Here is a 16,560-nt window from a genome sequence, read left to right as displayed (position 1 = left end):
AAATCAAAGGGCAAGAAAAATCAATTAGTCGCCAAAAGAAAAAGAAATGAACCCCAAAGAAAGACCAGGAAAGTTGCCAGTCAAAATGCCACTACTATTCTATTTGTGCAAAGCAAGTTCACAAGGTGCAAACACTATTTCATCACACCTAATGGATGTCCCAACAGCTCAATCTGGGCCAGTCCATATTTAAATTTCTTGCTGTAGAATAGAGAATAAAGATGTGTCCAAATAGTTCAAGCTTGGCAGATGAGTAGACAGGTAGAGAAACAAAGGAGCCCAACTACTTAATCTAGGCCCTTGGAAGAGATAAGGGTAGATTTAGATAGGAGGGCATTCAAAAGAAAAGAGGAATATTAGGGTTTTCTATTCCAAATGCACCCAATCCAAAGGAAGAAAAAATGTTAGGTGCATTAGGCTGGGCAGGTAGTTTGAGGTTGCAGAAACAAGTTGGTGATCATTTTTGTCTTATCAAGAAAGATTCTTATCATCAATGACACAAATACCATGGCAAAGTAACTGCAGGACAGTGGAAGCATGACTAATTTCCCCTATCATTCCCCCAGAAGTCACTTACTAACACCCCCTCAAGGACCTTGGGATCTGCCCAATAGTCCTACTTCCCTTCATTTTATGAGATTTACTAAGTTGAACTCTGAGTTTACGTAGTGAAAAGAAGCCACATTTCTTGTGTAAAAATAATCCTTCCATACTCCTTTCATTTCCCTATGCCTAAGTTCTCCCTCTATAAACTTAGCATTTACTCATGCAGTTTCATTCCATATATTCATATTGACATCCTAACTTATTGTATAGCTCCTTTAATTATTTCCCCTCCCCTATTTTACAAAAAACTATATAAAAAACCCAAAAAATATAAATATCCCTACCCTTGGCAATTTTAGCCATATAATACAGTTTTGGGGAAATATTAAGTCCACTCGGGACCTTAGTATTAACCCTTCCGTGTTCGTAATCCATCGAGGTCTATTTAACCTCTCATTAAATAAGTAACCACGCTAAACCCTCCCACCTAAACCATACATTTTAACCCTTCGCGCATTATATAATGGGATTTGTTTAATAGTTGGTTAAACAAATAACCGTGGCACCCGCACTAAACCCATAAACTAAGTCTTATACCCCCCGGCGCATTATTAAAACATTTAAATATTGCGCGGGCCCCCCTCATTCCAAATCCTGCAGCTTTAAACTCCCAACAACGGTCTGATCCCGTGCCGTAGATCTGACGACTGGTGGTGATATCAGAAGCTCGTATCCGCCAAAGGTTCGTGTCTGGGGGATGGGCGGTATTGCTGTCGTACCCCTGCCACGCATCAATCTCCCAATGTGATCGGAGCCCCCTCCTGCAAAACCACCCTGGTCCAAAAGCGGTGCGGGGAAAAACCGCTTACCGCCCGCCACCGCTCTTCATCAGCGCCAGGTCATCCACTGACATCACCATCCCGCCACCGTGTCATCCACCACGTCATCCGACACGCCAGCTGCCACATCATACTCCATACCCACTACACAACAAAAATATGTCAAGATGACATCATCATTAAAAAGCGCCAAAAAGCGCTAAAATGCCCAAAATTCGTTAAAAGTCGCGAAAGTGATTGTTTTTTGTTCGTTTGTAAAAGGCTCTACATGTGATTTATGATCAATTCGCCACCATAGCTGCTCAATCCGTCACTCGCTAAAAGTGACTCCATAGTGCGTCCCCAGCTCGGCTTGCAGTCCGTCTCGTGCATCTAGTGCCCATTTGAAGCAGGTATTTACCCATTTGACCCCGAACCCTCTGCATTTCTAGCTTTCTCTGTTTATGAACCTATAAAACCAATAAACCACAGAAATCAAGTCACCAGCTCCTGGCAAATATACTATCACCATCCTTGTTTTCAATATTCTTTCCACAAACGGTCAGTTTTACCCTTTTTTACGGCAAATCACACTTTAAAACAAAAGCTCAGTCTTGTGCTGAAACCTGCATGCTGTATCTGCTGTTTTGTCCTATTTACTAAAAAGAGTTCCTCAATTTCCACTTCCCTCTGCAAGGTTTCACTCCTTCGATCAAAATTCAAGCCCATTTCCCCTGCATTCTGCTCACAGGGCTTGCAATCCAGCAAATTCATTTAAAGACCCTGCTACACTCTGCAACATTTGTTTTTGACCATAAATTTTACACAGTGAGGTCAGTTCTAGATAAGCTCAATCTGCAAATTCCCTGACAAGAGCTTCAGGGCCAGTATCCTGTTTTCTGCTGTTGAATACACCTGAATTCCAAACTACAAACACATAGAAGTTAAAAATGGCCACTCCAGCAGCACTGAATATCACTCCTCTCAATGCACCCCATAAGGAACTGGAAGCATTACCTTTGGCTGATAGGGACCACTTAATTCAAGACTTGGTTGGTGACAGAAACCACCTACAGACATTCTGTCAGCTGAGGAACAGTCATTTGAACAACAATGACATTTATGGCATTTGGGAATCAAATTTTCCCATATACTTCCTTCCTTCTGTCAATGTCTTCCCTGAAATTATTCGCCTCTGCTGTGAAAACTATGAGCCAAGTCAAAGGGCAGTCAAGTCTCCATATGGGAGCATCCTCTTCCATATAACTCCTGACTCCATCAATCAAATTCTAAACTTCAAGCAAACTCAGCTTCTGGTCCCTCTCTCTATGAAAATCCTGCTTGATGAAGGTCCTAAACTCTCCAGCTCAGAGATAGCTTGAATTGCCAAAGTATTCATGAGAGCAGATCGCTAGCCAACAGGGCCACCTCCTTTTCTCTATATAGATTTCAATGAAGTGGGAAAATTACTAGTAGATATGATATCCTATGTGCTAGGTTTCAAAACAAGTGAACATATTGATCATACTATATTGGTCTTGCTGTCTGCATTTACCCCAAGACAGCCCCCTGCTGTCAAATACAACTATGCCAAATTCATTGCCAATAAAATACATGACCAACTGCTGAAACTGGATAGGGAGTCTTCAAATACTCATCTTACATCTATCACCTATTCATGTATTATCAGCTAGACTTTTTCCAATGCCCCATCAAAAGATTGGACTCTAAAGGAGAAAAGAGGTCTGTGATTCTTTGGACCTCAGTCTTTCATGAAGTCTGTAGCTCTCCCTACTCTTACTGTGAGTTCATTGACCTATTTGTCTATCCAGTCTCTTGTCTCCTGATGAGAACTCCTCCTGCTAGGCTATCCTATGACATGCAGAAAATATTGCAGCTTTCAAAGAACTACAAAATAGGTGACTGGTACTTTTACCAAAATCACATTGTCATTAGGATATATGGCTGTGAGCTCTGTCCCTACAGGCTACCAAGATATGTGCCAATGAGATTGTTTGCCTTGGAATATTACAGGCAACTCATCAATTCAGATTTAACTCATTTTCATAGTGCCAAGAAAAAGGCTCGGTTGAAATTCAAAGACCAACTAGGCCCCTTTTTCATGAACAAAAAAGAAGGATGGCAAGATGCTGATCAAATATTGGGGGAGAAACTAAAGTTGAAAAGAAGTTTTTGGTGGGTCCCTTATGACCCAGATGGCTTTATCAATGCCAGAAAAACAAAATATAGACTGTTAGCTTATGAACATTGCAAAATCCCACAGATTGAACAATTTGCTAACCAAGATGAGTGGGTGCAAGGCACACTAGTTGAAGAGTTCACTCAGGAAGAAATAATGGAGCAAAATGTCAAAGATTTGGAAAAGACTCTTGACTTGGATTATTTTGAGGAGGTAACATTCAAAATGCCACAACAAGTCGGAGAGGGCACATCAACTGCTGCAGCTTCACAAGCTGCCCAAGAAAGGTCTACACCAGCAACAGGAACAGCAAAAGGCAAGGAGCTAATGGATGCAGAACAGGAAACAATGACAGAACAGCCAACCACCTCAAAGGAGCAGAGTCAAGGGCAAGCCCCTCCACAACAGATTGAGGCACCATAGATTCCAGCATTCCAAACTCCTCTCAATGAGGAAAGAAGCAAGAAACGGGACAGGGAAGAGACCACACCTGCAAGTGGGTCAACACAACAACCAGAAGCCAAAAGACAGAGAGTTGATCCTCAAGTTGAGGAGGAAATTAGTGAAGAAGTCATAGAGAGTCCAAGGAGGGAGAGAGAAACTAGCCAGCAAACACCTACTAGCTCATTCCAGCAAGAGCAAGAGAGGCAACATGGTATGGAGGTGTCTTCCTCAAGGCAACAAAGCAAGCAACTGCCTGGTATTAAAGGAACTTTCATGGAAATCAAGGCCCAAAATGAGTTGTTAAGAGTACAGCTATATGATCAATTTCTCAAGACAACACCCTCCAAACAGCAGAGATTAATGGCAGCTTATGACTTTAAGGAGGAGAAAATGATCTTAAGTCATTTCAAGCCTAAGATACCATAGCCACAAACAACTACAGATTACATAAAGACAAACTTAGAGGTCCTCACCAAGGACATACACCCTATGGACCAAATTGAGCTACACAAGCAAGCATGTGAGATGGTTTATGCTACACTAGCAGACAAGGCAATGCTGGCCCATCAATTGAAGGAATCATTGAAAAATACAAATACTCAATTGGATTTGGAGAGAATCGCTTCCTCGACCAAAGGTAACAGAATAAAGACATTGGAGGAAATCATTGTGGAACTAGGGCATCATCCTAAGAAGGATGCCAAAGGCATCCAGGCCCTCATAAAGAAAAAAAAGAAGATATTGCTGCACTCAGAAAACAATTGAGGTTACCTGCAACCATGCACCCTCAAACTACAGAACTTGTACAAGAAAAGGAAGGTGAAGATATGATGGATCTGCTAATGAAGATGAATCAAAGAATAATTCAAATGGAGCAATAATTGGAGAAATAATTGCAAGGCAAGCAGGGAGATTCGACCTCCCAGCCACCTGAAACAACTCCAACAGTTGCCATGGTTCCTCCCACACAAGCAGCAACAATTCCTCCTGTCATTCTAGCATCCACAACAGCTACGTCAACTATAGATGCGGCAGCAACAGCAGCAATAATAGCACCAGAATCTAGCATGAGTATGGAAGAAATGATGAAAGCAGTCAAAGAGCTAGAAGTTCAGGTGACAGAGGTGAAAGAGGCCAAAGAAAAGTTGGCCAATCTGGAGGCAAGCTATGACAAGTCCAAGATGACAGTGGCTGAAAAAACAAGAGAAATAAAAGCCTTTGACAACAAAATAAAATCCTTAGAGAAGGAGCTTACTCTAGATAAAACTATAGCTGAAATCAAGAAAATTTTGTGGGCCAAATTGGCCAGTCTGTCACCGACCAATGGCAATCAATTCAGACTATACACGAACAAATAGAATTGATAGGCTTAGCTCAATTTGAGACTCAAAGGGCCAGGGCATCATTGGGAAATATGCCTGAGTATGCCAATAAAATGATTCAGTTTATGAACACTCATACCAAAGAGCAGCTGGCAGCTCTGGATATCAGTAGCAGGACAGATACTATTCTGATAGTGAAAAAGGTGTTGACCCTGAGGAATTTTGTACAGACTCTAGAAAGAAAGTGCCAAGAAATGCAGGAAAAAGTAAACGACTTCAAGATAAAGTTTGTAGCATTGCAGAGCAGAGGGTTACCCAACTTATTGACCAGTAGTGGGAGACTACTAACCCGTGAACAGTATACTAACAGGATAAATAACTATGTTTCCAATCAAATTACAGCATCCTCAAGCACCTCAGAAGAAACAGGGCCTCCCTCTGGATAGAGTCTTTATGACAAATTAGAAAATCTGTTTTACATTGAACATGAGATAAATCATCTTTTTGAAGTCCAGCCCAACTTTTATAGATATACTGAAGCTGATGAAACAATGATTAAAATACAAAGACATCAACTGCCTACAGAGGATTGGTGGCAGGCAATGCTGGAAACTTTACCCAGGTGATTTTATTTCTGTTCCTTTTTGAGTCAGCTACAGGTCAGCAACTCCACATACACAGGCCACTTGATAAAGTGTAAAAATAGCAGAAAAATAAGGTTAGATGTAATGGCAACTCATTAAAAGAAAATCAAACACAGGTGGCAAAAGACAGCCCATCAGGGACGCCAACCAAAGCTATAGCTATCAACCGAAAAAAAGGAGCATAAAAGTCAACAAAAGAAAAAGCACCTAAGGTGGCCAGTACAGCCTAATTACTTCCACATGTTGCGTGGACTTCCACATCAGTTATTGCTATTTGCCAGAGTAGATAGATAAATTTATTACTAGATATTTTCCTACGGGATATTTTTTTAAAAAACTATCTTATATATACTCCCAATTGATATGTATTATTGTTGGTGATTTTCTCTCTGGACTGCGCTGTAAATTCTCAGACTCTCTAATAAAAAGGCTATTTGAAGTTCATTGTTGCTGCACCATCTGAATGTGGATTTGATGTTCTGGGACCTGCTATAGAATTCTTGTGTCATTCTATGGATCAATAAGTTATTCTAAACTGTGTTTTATGTTTTCTGTGTTTGCAAATTTCATATATGTTCCATAATATTGGTAAGAGAGAAAAAGAATAGCCCAGAATTTGTTTAAATACACTTTGTGTTCAATCTCTGCTATCAATTATGTTTTCTTCAGAATTAGTCATAAATAGGAATTCTTAGCTGCTCTTGTTTGCACTAATCTTTCACTTTGAATATTACCTAGGAATTCTTTGTTGCTCCTTGATAATATTCATGCACTTTCCCTCTGCTAGCATAATGAAAGATTCTTGATTTCCTTTCATTCCCTGACTTTCATTCCACCAATTCCTAGATTTAAAAGTTATTCCAAGACTGATTTTCTTGCTCTGTAGTATTGCCCTTTACCAAAGAAAACACTCTCAGCAGTTCTTCATCATTAACTCCATCTACCCAATGGAACAGATTGTTTTAGACATGCATCCCAGCTCTGCCTGAAATCACCATCCAACAAACTTAAAACAAAACCTTGTGCATCATAACTAGCCTAAAATACTTCAAAACAAAGCTAAATTACAAAGAGAGAACCCTCTCTGGTTACAGATTGGCTAGAATCTGCAACTAAAAGACTGGTTAGTGGTTACCTCGGCCGTATTCCCCCATTAGATCTTTCCTAGGGAACAACCTAAGTGATAACAGTGGGAAGTGGTTGGTTTCTTAATAGTGGAGCTTCTTTCCACATGACTGGCGCCAAGAGTTTGTTCAGCACTTTGGAGGAGAAAGATCTCCATATACTCATAGCGATGGGTAATGATGAGAAGTATAGTGTCTCAGGTGTAGGCATGGTTATTTTTCAGAGGGATCATGGAGCTCGCCTTACCTTGACCGATGTCAAGTATGTACCAGGACTGAAGAGAAACTTCGTGTCGATCGCAATGCTGGAAGATAGAGGCTATGATGTAGTCTTCAATAAGGGAAATGTTTTCCTTAGACACATCATCACTAGACAGGTGAAGCAATTGGTTCACGGGTCAAGAACCTGTATGCTCTTGAGGTTCAAGATGCATGCAAAGCCTTGAGCAGCAATGCAACTGATGGAGACTTGGTGGTTGAGAGGGAGGGTATATTACCTCTCAACATGTAGAGCCAGAAGAAGTCTCAGACGGTTGTGGAGTAGCCACAACAAGGGAAGTTGAGTGGAGATCGAGTAGAGACATCTACTCATGTAGAGACTTCCAGTAGGGGAAAACTTCGAGCCAAGTGGGCAGAGGGATCACATGCAGCCATACCTCCAGGTAGGAGGTGGGGTGATATAGAGTGATCGTCCCAAGGAGGAGGGGCAGGATCCTTGACATACCCAACCTCTTGGATGAGACCTTGCTACAGGAGCCTCGATGTGGGGTAGTAGGAATTGACTGATTGGGTAGAGACAGATGTGGATGGAGCAGCAGAGAGAGCGACATCATAGGGAATCCTAGGACAGTGCATAGCTAGCAGGCTACAGCAATGTGAGAGGCACAAGTGTTTTGCACAGCGCTAGGTGGCACAGAGAGGTGTGCAATGGTGCAAGATGCATGGAGATGTTGCAGTAGCGCAGATATCAGAGAGGGAGCACTTGTCAGCAACAGGTAGAGCTTCAACATCAGAGTATGTTCCTAGCCCAACAGAGTGGTCAGTTGGGAGTGTTTTTGTTCCAAGTGTTGTTGGAGCAAGTGGACTCGATAGATGTGTCGCATGCAGAACATTCTAGAGTTACAGGATTGGGTTCGAGAGAAAGCCTTTCTTATTGAGAGGGAGTGTTGAAAAATGTGCAACAAGAAATGTTAAAAATTTAGAATGTGCTAAAAATAGACCTGCTAAAAATAACATTTCTAAAAATAGCAGTTTGGCTAGTGAGGTCATTGGCCACATCGGGTGAGAGGTGAAACTGTTAAAAATAGAAAGTTCTAAAATTAGCATTTCTAGGTCCCTTCCTATTTATAGCAGTCCCTAGCCTATGTATAGGAAGTAAAATTAATTTTGGTCTTAAAAACAGTTGTAAATATTAATTAATTAATTCAGTTGAGTTAATTAGTTAAGGAAATTCAAATTTGAAGTCTTTGTGAGCATGCACATGAGTTGTCCCACTGATTGAGGAATTTATCCTTAATTTCCTCCACTTATTGAGGGAATAAGTATGAGTTCTATAATGAGAGAATCATTTGACTTAGTTCTAACTAGTCAAGTTCAGTTAGATTATTTTAACAAGTTGTTAAAATAATAAAATATAGTTTGTTAATGCTTGCATGCATGTGACAACTATTATTTTAGATAATTGACTATTCACTCATGGATAACTGTTGCATGTCAGTTCTGTCAGAGACCCAGTTGAGATTAGATGTGGGACAATGTACTATCAGATGCTTGACTATTTCTAGTAAGTAGTTTTTGCATGGTTGAGGAACTAGTGTCCTCAGGGATTGCGTAGTTGGACCATAGGTTGACTTGGTATGTTTGGAATTAATTTCATATGCTTTTGTTATTATTTCCTAAGAAAATTGCACAAGGAAATAGGGATTGGACCATAGGTAAAGCCTTTATATACAGGGCTTGGTTGGTTCATGAGATATATCTTCATATCTTCATAGTTCATTGAGAACTGAATAGCTTGAGAGCTAAGTCTTTTTGTATTGTGAAGAGGATTTCCACTTGATTGATAATACATCGTTGGGGTTTTATGCTGGTGCTTTCCCCTAGATATATCTTGTGTTATGTGTGATTATTTCTCTTGATTAGTTATGCATGTTTCTACTTGATGTTGCCCATGAATTTGATTATGCTTCCGCTTAATGTTTTGTAGAAGTAGAACAAGTATTATGCCTTAGGAAATTGCATATATCGGTTTGTTCTATAGGTGAAATTTCTACATGGTATTAGAGCTATCTAATTTCTAGAAAAAATCTACAAACTCACTCTTCCATTATGCAAGAGGATGTCACTGTGCATAACTCAAGTCTCGAATTTGATATACATCTCTACCATCTTATATCATCTACAAGCCATGACTCCTTGTACCATTACTTGCTTGATCATTTGGCTTCACCAGCCAATTGTTCACATCCACTTGATTCTCAAGCTACTAGCTCAAATTGCGGTCAAGTGCAAGGCAGTCACATTACATAGGAAGAGGAGCAGAAAGGTGAGCACTCTATCAATCTTCCCTCGTTGTTTCAAATTTTTTTGTATCAAAATAATGATCTTCCATTCTTGAACTACTCAATATTCTAATCTTGATGGAACATCCTATACAATCAATTCTTTCGATTAACCTCCACCCTTGGGCATTCATCACTCCCATGCTTCCATATGTCATGATGAACACCCAAACACATCATGTGATTTATCATTTTCTCATGAAGACTTTAACTTAGATCTAGAATATGCTTCGGTCAAAGAAGACGTCCATATCGAAACTTCCTCTTCACCTCACTTGCCCTTGTGTCCTACCATTCACGACGCATCTACATGTGGTGGAGATACTCCATGTTCTCTTGCTTCTCCATCTGATGATTTATCTCCTCGATTGACACAAGGAAGGAATTTTGTCCATGATTAAGTTGAAAACAATCTAATCACAGAGTGTTCTTCCCATTCCCCATCATCTCTTCGTGTGCATGAAGATGACTCTTCAAATCAGCTTGTTGAAGCTAAAAATCTGGTGAAACCTATGATAGAGATGGCTACCATGCTAAGAAAAGTTTTGAAATTAGCAACGATAGCCATCCTCAAGCCATGCATGAACTGGGTCACGCTTAAAAATATGATTCTATAATTCTCAAAAGTTCTAGGACGTACCAGGGAGTCAAAGCACTTCAACTTTCGTTGATTTTTATGTGAGTACCTCACAACTTTGGTAAGCCCTCGAACTAAATCATATTTGGTTTCTCACATAAAATCTATCTATCTTCACAGTTTCATTCAGTGTGAATCCCCATGTAGAAAAATGTTTGGTATTCCGGATGTAATCTTGAAAATTTTCAAAATTTTACTTATGACCAAATCCAAAAATTTGTTACAGCATGCCTGTCTTCATGCACATCTCTTACATCAAACTCGGTTTAGGAATGCCTGTCTCTCATGAAATCATGGAATTGTGAAGTCGATCATCTCAAAGACTGTCTTTTCTCGAAATAACACTTATTGAATTTTCACTCTCATGATCATCTCCTCAATCTTCTTGTAAACCTTGTATTGCGAATCTTCCCACTTATCACACCAACAATCCCCATGTGAGATGGTGCACGCATGAGCTATCACATGAATCAACTTCCTCTCCCCAACTAGTTTCATGCATTCACAATGTTGACATCTCTTTTAAATTCATGTGATGACCATGATGCCTGTGCAGGGTTTCACCAGTTGCAGGAAGGCGTTTCGTCATGTCTTGATCAAAACGAACTTGGTTCCATTGTTTAAAGCTTTCACAATATTGTTCAAATGAAATTTTATTTTTTCATTTCAAACTAGGAATCTGAAATCTCAACCAGATCATCTTATCATTCCTCTATCTTGGGTGACTTTCACTCAACTTATCATTTTCCCATCAACACATCTAATGATAGTTGCTTTGCACTCTCTGATCTTCATTGTTTAACATCTCTCTCTTCAGATTTCCGTCAAGCAGATGAGGCACTTTAGCCTGCACTTATGGTTATGGCAGGTCCTCACTATCTTGGCATGACTTTTGAGGATGATTAGATTTATTTTTCCTTACAAGATTCCCATCATGATCCTGTCTGTCAAATCAAAAATCCACCCTTTCACAGATCACGAGGTTGTCCAAACAACCATTATGAATTTCACAACCCAATCACTGAATGGCTGGAACAATCTTACTTGGCAAGCCATGTTGTAGGTAACAAGCTTCAATCCTTCCTCATGCTTCCTAATAAGCTCAATGCAGATAAATACACACTTGCAAGAAGCTTCCGAGGTTTCTTTAGAAACAATATCCATCATAGAGGTAAGCATGTGTATTGGGTGGTTGTGACACATCTTTCTTCCCACAGACAAGACCTTCCTTTCCATGTGCAACTTGTTCAAGTTTTTGTATTTTTTGTTGCACACTAATTTTATTTGTTTTAATCACTTGTATATTCGTGGATGCAGGTCGAGAGTGACTATGGTGGCTTCACTGGAAATTTCATTTCACGTAACCCCGACCGTTTAATTGTTAGGATAGGAGTAGGATAAGTTGCATCTTGGTTTTCACATCCTTGCACTCATCTTGCGCTCGTAGCCCGTCATGGTTTTCTTATTTTACATCATGTTGCTTTAGTCATTTTTCTTTTCTTTCTTCTAGTTTTATTTCCTTGTTATGTACGCCTTTCCTCTCATCTTGTTTGTCCTTTCATGTTGAGTTTTCTGTTTGTTTGCACTGCGCGAATAAGTGTTATTCCTACACTGTGTTCTGGTTTTTGAATGGGTATGTGGCTAAAGTTCAAAGCGTCTTGTGACATTGTAGCACTTGGCCAGTATTGTTTCCATCTTCTTTGTGCTTGGTTGTAACTTCTAACAATGTAAACTTTGAAACGGGAACTGATATTGTTACCCGTTTCATATAGATAGCTAAAAAGTGACCTGATTTTGAAAATGGGTGATGCAGAATGCACATGTTTTTTTTAGAGCATAGTTTTTGGCACTTTAGTTTTTTTTATGTACATCACGTTTTAGAATGGTAGTGATTTTCATGCTGATTTAAAAAAGTGAGCATTTTGCATCACACTCCTTTTTTAAAAGCCCTATTTTTTGGCTTTAAATTTTTTAATGTATAAAATGTAAATAATTATTTAGTAAATTTGATAATTTTTGAAGTGGTCGTTTTCTTCACATTTTCTTGTTTTTTATTATAATTATAATTTTTTTTTTCGTGAGGTTTTTACTGTTTTGCATTTTTAAATTAGAAGGTCGATATGTAAACTTTTCGATATTCTACATATTTATACATTCTTAATTAATTTTTCAATCGACATGAAATAATTGTTTCTAAAAAACAATATTTTTTAACAATAGACATAAAAATAACAATTTTTAACATAAATATAACTAAAAAACTACACGTTTTGATAATTTTTTGTTAGAATTGACATGTCAAAATCACAATTTTTATACGATAATTTTAACTAAAAATGGTTAAATAATAGCTTTTTCTATGAATTTCATGTCAAAAAAATAATGAAAATCACTTTTTTTTTTCAAAAAATAATGATTAACTTAAAAATCAATGCAAAAATCACATATTACCAATATTGAACGTATAACAACCCTAATTGAGTGTTTATTCTTCTCATAAAATGTCAAAGTCAAAACATTGCAAAGCTTGATTTACAAGCATAACTTAAATTTAATCAACAATGTCACATAATCCAAACTCTTCGTCCTCTAGAGTTTCATCATTGTCCTCTTCCACAATATTTTCTGTTTCATTTTGCTCATTTTCCTCTTCTAATGGGTCTTTGATGTCTGCGAAACTCCCAATGTATGTCTTTCCAAACATTCCATGTAATGGTGGTTGGGGTTCCTTTGCCTTTTTTGCACACGTGATTCACTAAAGTCCCCTTTCTTCAACCCAATTTCTTGCATTGGATCTGGAAGAAATTGAAGAGCATTAATTCTTTGCTGAATGAAATTGTACTGTACTGGATCTTTTTCATTTGCAATGCAATTTCTTCCTTTTTGAAGGCAACATGCTAGTGTTGTACCTAATTTTCAAGCACAAAAGAAATAATGAACTAAATTAGTACAATGACATATTAATTAAAAAAATAACATATTGAAATTCAATTCCATATAATAAAACTTACCTGAGCCAGAAAATAAATCCAAAACCCAATCTCCTTCATTTGAACAAATGTCTATAAGATAGTTAATCAATAATTGTGGTTTTTGATAAATGTTAACTATCTCTCCTTTTGCTTCTTTGTCTTCATATGTTAGTTTTCTCACAACATCATCATAACTCAGTATTTAGCTATGACTCTTTCTGTCTACTCGATTAAAAATCATAGACATATGGCTATCATCTTTTGCCCAACTATCAATATGAATGAACTCACAATCATTTATAAATTGTTGATCTTCATTGTGAAGAAGATTTGACTTTTCCCTGTAACATGAAATAGTAAAATTTAAATTAACTTGTACATAAATAAATTTTTCAACATTAATCAAATATACATTTTAAACGTCTTACCATGTAAGCTGCATCCTTGAATTTGTTTTCCCCTTGAAGCTTGACAATATCATTGCCAATTGTGTGTCTGAATGAAATGTCACAAATCTCCATAATGGTGATGACGTGACTTCTACAAATCCTGCAACCACTTTACTAAAAGCTTGATAAGTATAAGGGTCACTATCATAGTCAATATTTGGAATATTGAAACCATGGGGAATATCTGCAATGACTAGGGCATAATCCCTTTTAGGTATGAGTTTAACAATGTCTTCACAGTCGCCTTGTATTGCTTGATATTGAATAGTGTCTAGCCCATTCCAAATGAAATGATTAAGAGTTGGATCAAGTTGAATATCCTTAATACGTTGCTTCCTCAGTCTTTCGATCTTTATTTTTTCGATAAAGGTTTTGAAACTATCTGGCACTCCATTATCATCCTTCCTCATCTTTTATAAAATAAACAAATATATGTCTAAGTTATAAATTAAAAATAGTACACAGGTGAATAAAAATGAATGTATAAATCAAGATACCTTTTTAAATGCAAGATAAAAAGCTTTTAATGTTGATGTAGAACTTGAATCTGGATAGTTGCGTACGACATCATCCCAACTATCTTCATTCAACAATCTAACCATTTGTTCTTGAATTTTCATGTAAACTTTGTGACTGCATAGATAAAGTAACAAAAAGTTAATATAATGATATGTATAACAAATACTACCAAGAACAGCATGTTTAATTTAAAATATAATTATAATCTAGAAATAAATAAAAATATTTCAAGAAACTTACTTTTGAAATTCTTCAGACATTTCCTCTAATGATAATTCCCCTGACCTCACACGAGATATATTGTTTTGACAATTTTTTCATCTTTCACTCCTTGCATCGCCCTCCAAGGTGTGATAGTCATATCGTCTGGAAGATGCTTCATTTTAGGAGCTAATTTACTGTTGCCACATATGAATGGCTTAGACTTTTTGACCTTCTGGTTTTTAATGGCAATGTCTTCCCACATGCCAAAAATCTCATCAATCAACCTCCAAACATCTCCAGTTCTAAATGCCAATTGGAAAATGTTATCAACACCTCTGAATAAATCACTATGTTTGCTGCCCTTTCCACCTTTTGAATTGGTTTTCTCTTCAATTTGATATCCTATTTCCATACAACATTCCTTTCGGAACTCTGCAGTAACTTTTGTCCTATCCCCACCACATTTTTCTTCAAACTCACTATGAATAAATCTAACCCTTTGGATGAAAGTCATAGACATCCTATATTCATTATCTGAATTATGATCCCATGCCACTAAATTTGCTTCTGTATCAAATAAACCAGCGTAAATGATACATTTCATTGTTTCAAAACATGGGTTATTAGGATATTCCTCCCTCAATTGTCTTTGAGCTTCTACAGAATGGTTCCCCCCAAGCACATAATAATTGTATTCAAAACATTTTGACTTATCAAATGCTTCTTTGTTGGGAACTTGAAGTGGATCAACAAGAAGCACATAACTAACCACATGAGCATATGGATTGTACCTCATCAATGTCTTCAAATTGTGAACATGCAGATGATGTGGCTTTCTAACTTGATATTGACATTGTCCTTCACTTGCTTTATAGGTTTTCCTGACATTAAGCTGAAATGTACGACCACCATCAATTAAGTTTCTCTTTGTCAAATTCTCTCGAGTGACATTATGTTTTGTTTTGATAATGCCATCTTCTAAATCAGCTCCTGGTGTAATGATTTCTCTACTTTCTTTTGAAGTTTCACTAGGTTCTTGACTGCTGGTAATGACTGCTTCAAAATCATCAACTCTACTTTTCTTGGTCATAACATTCCCACCAGAGTTATTCTTGGGCATTGTTACTTTTGGATTTTTATGGCTCTTCTCAGTTCCAATGTCATCTTCAGTAATGACAACATATGTTTCATCGTCAATTTCAACTTCATCGTTCTCAAAAGTAACTTGTTTACCCTTGCTAGATTTATCCACCAGAGACCTTTTTTTCTGATTCTTTGGATGTAGTTTTGTAGCATTATCAATTACTTCATTTTGCCTATTTTCCATATTTTCTTCTGACACTGAGTAAAAACTGCTGACAACTTTCATGATATCATTCTCAATGAAATGAATGCCTCCCAACCTAATTGAACAACTTTCAACGAAATTCTACCAAACAAAATATCATATGTCAATAAAAAACAAAGTTAAAAAATATAGTGAGACACTTTAAAAAACGCAAAATATAAATATAAATAATAATACTTACGATGTTTTGTGTCATCTCATTTACGATTTGACTACACAACTTTGTAGATACCTCTCTCGTGTCATACAATGAATATGATAGTTGGTATTTAACCCTTTCATGTGACTTGGGAGCTTTTGTAAGTACGTAAACAAATTCAGTGTCCGGTACCGAACACATATCTACGACTCTTCCCATCATGTCAAAAATTCCATTATCATTCGGTATATCGATATATAGATATATATTCACATTTGCGCTTTCTCTTTCTTTCACATACCGCATTCTTGATGGAAATTTCACCTCTTTCGAATTCTTCCAGTCTGAAATCATCTTCTTATCACTTGAGGCACTTGAAAGATTTGTAGTCATGAGCTCAGGTGGAGTTCGTTCACCAATGTTTCTTTTAGATGCACCTTTATGAGTCTTTGGTCCAGAAAGATTCACTGAAATTCTCTTTGATGCCATTTTCCTGAAAAATAGAAACACATAAATCAGTAAATAATAAAAACATATTAACTTAAAGTAACAACGAAAACATATCATAAATTTTAATCAACAATCGCTCCACCCATCGCCCCTCATATTCCAAAAGGACATGCATTAACATTC

Source organism: Pinus tabuliformis, chromosome 5_2 (genome assembly GCF_031772625.1).
Source record: "Pinus tabuliformis cultivar Carrire ecotype Pingquan chromosome 5_2, CPIR1, whole genome shotgun sequence".
In the NCBI taxonomy this organism is placed as follows: domain Eukaryota; kingdom Viridiplantae; phylum Streptophyta; class Pinopsida; order Pinales; family Pinaceae; genus Pinus; species Pinus tabuliformis.
The sequence above is the reverse complement of the archived record's forward strand: the minus strand, read 5'-3'. Positions refer to the sequence as shown.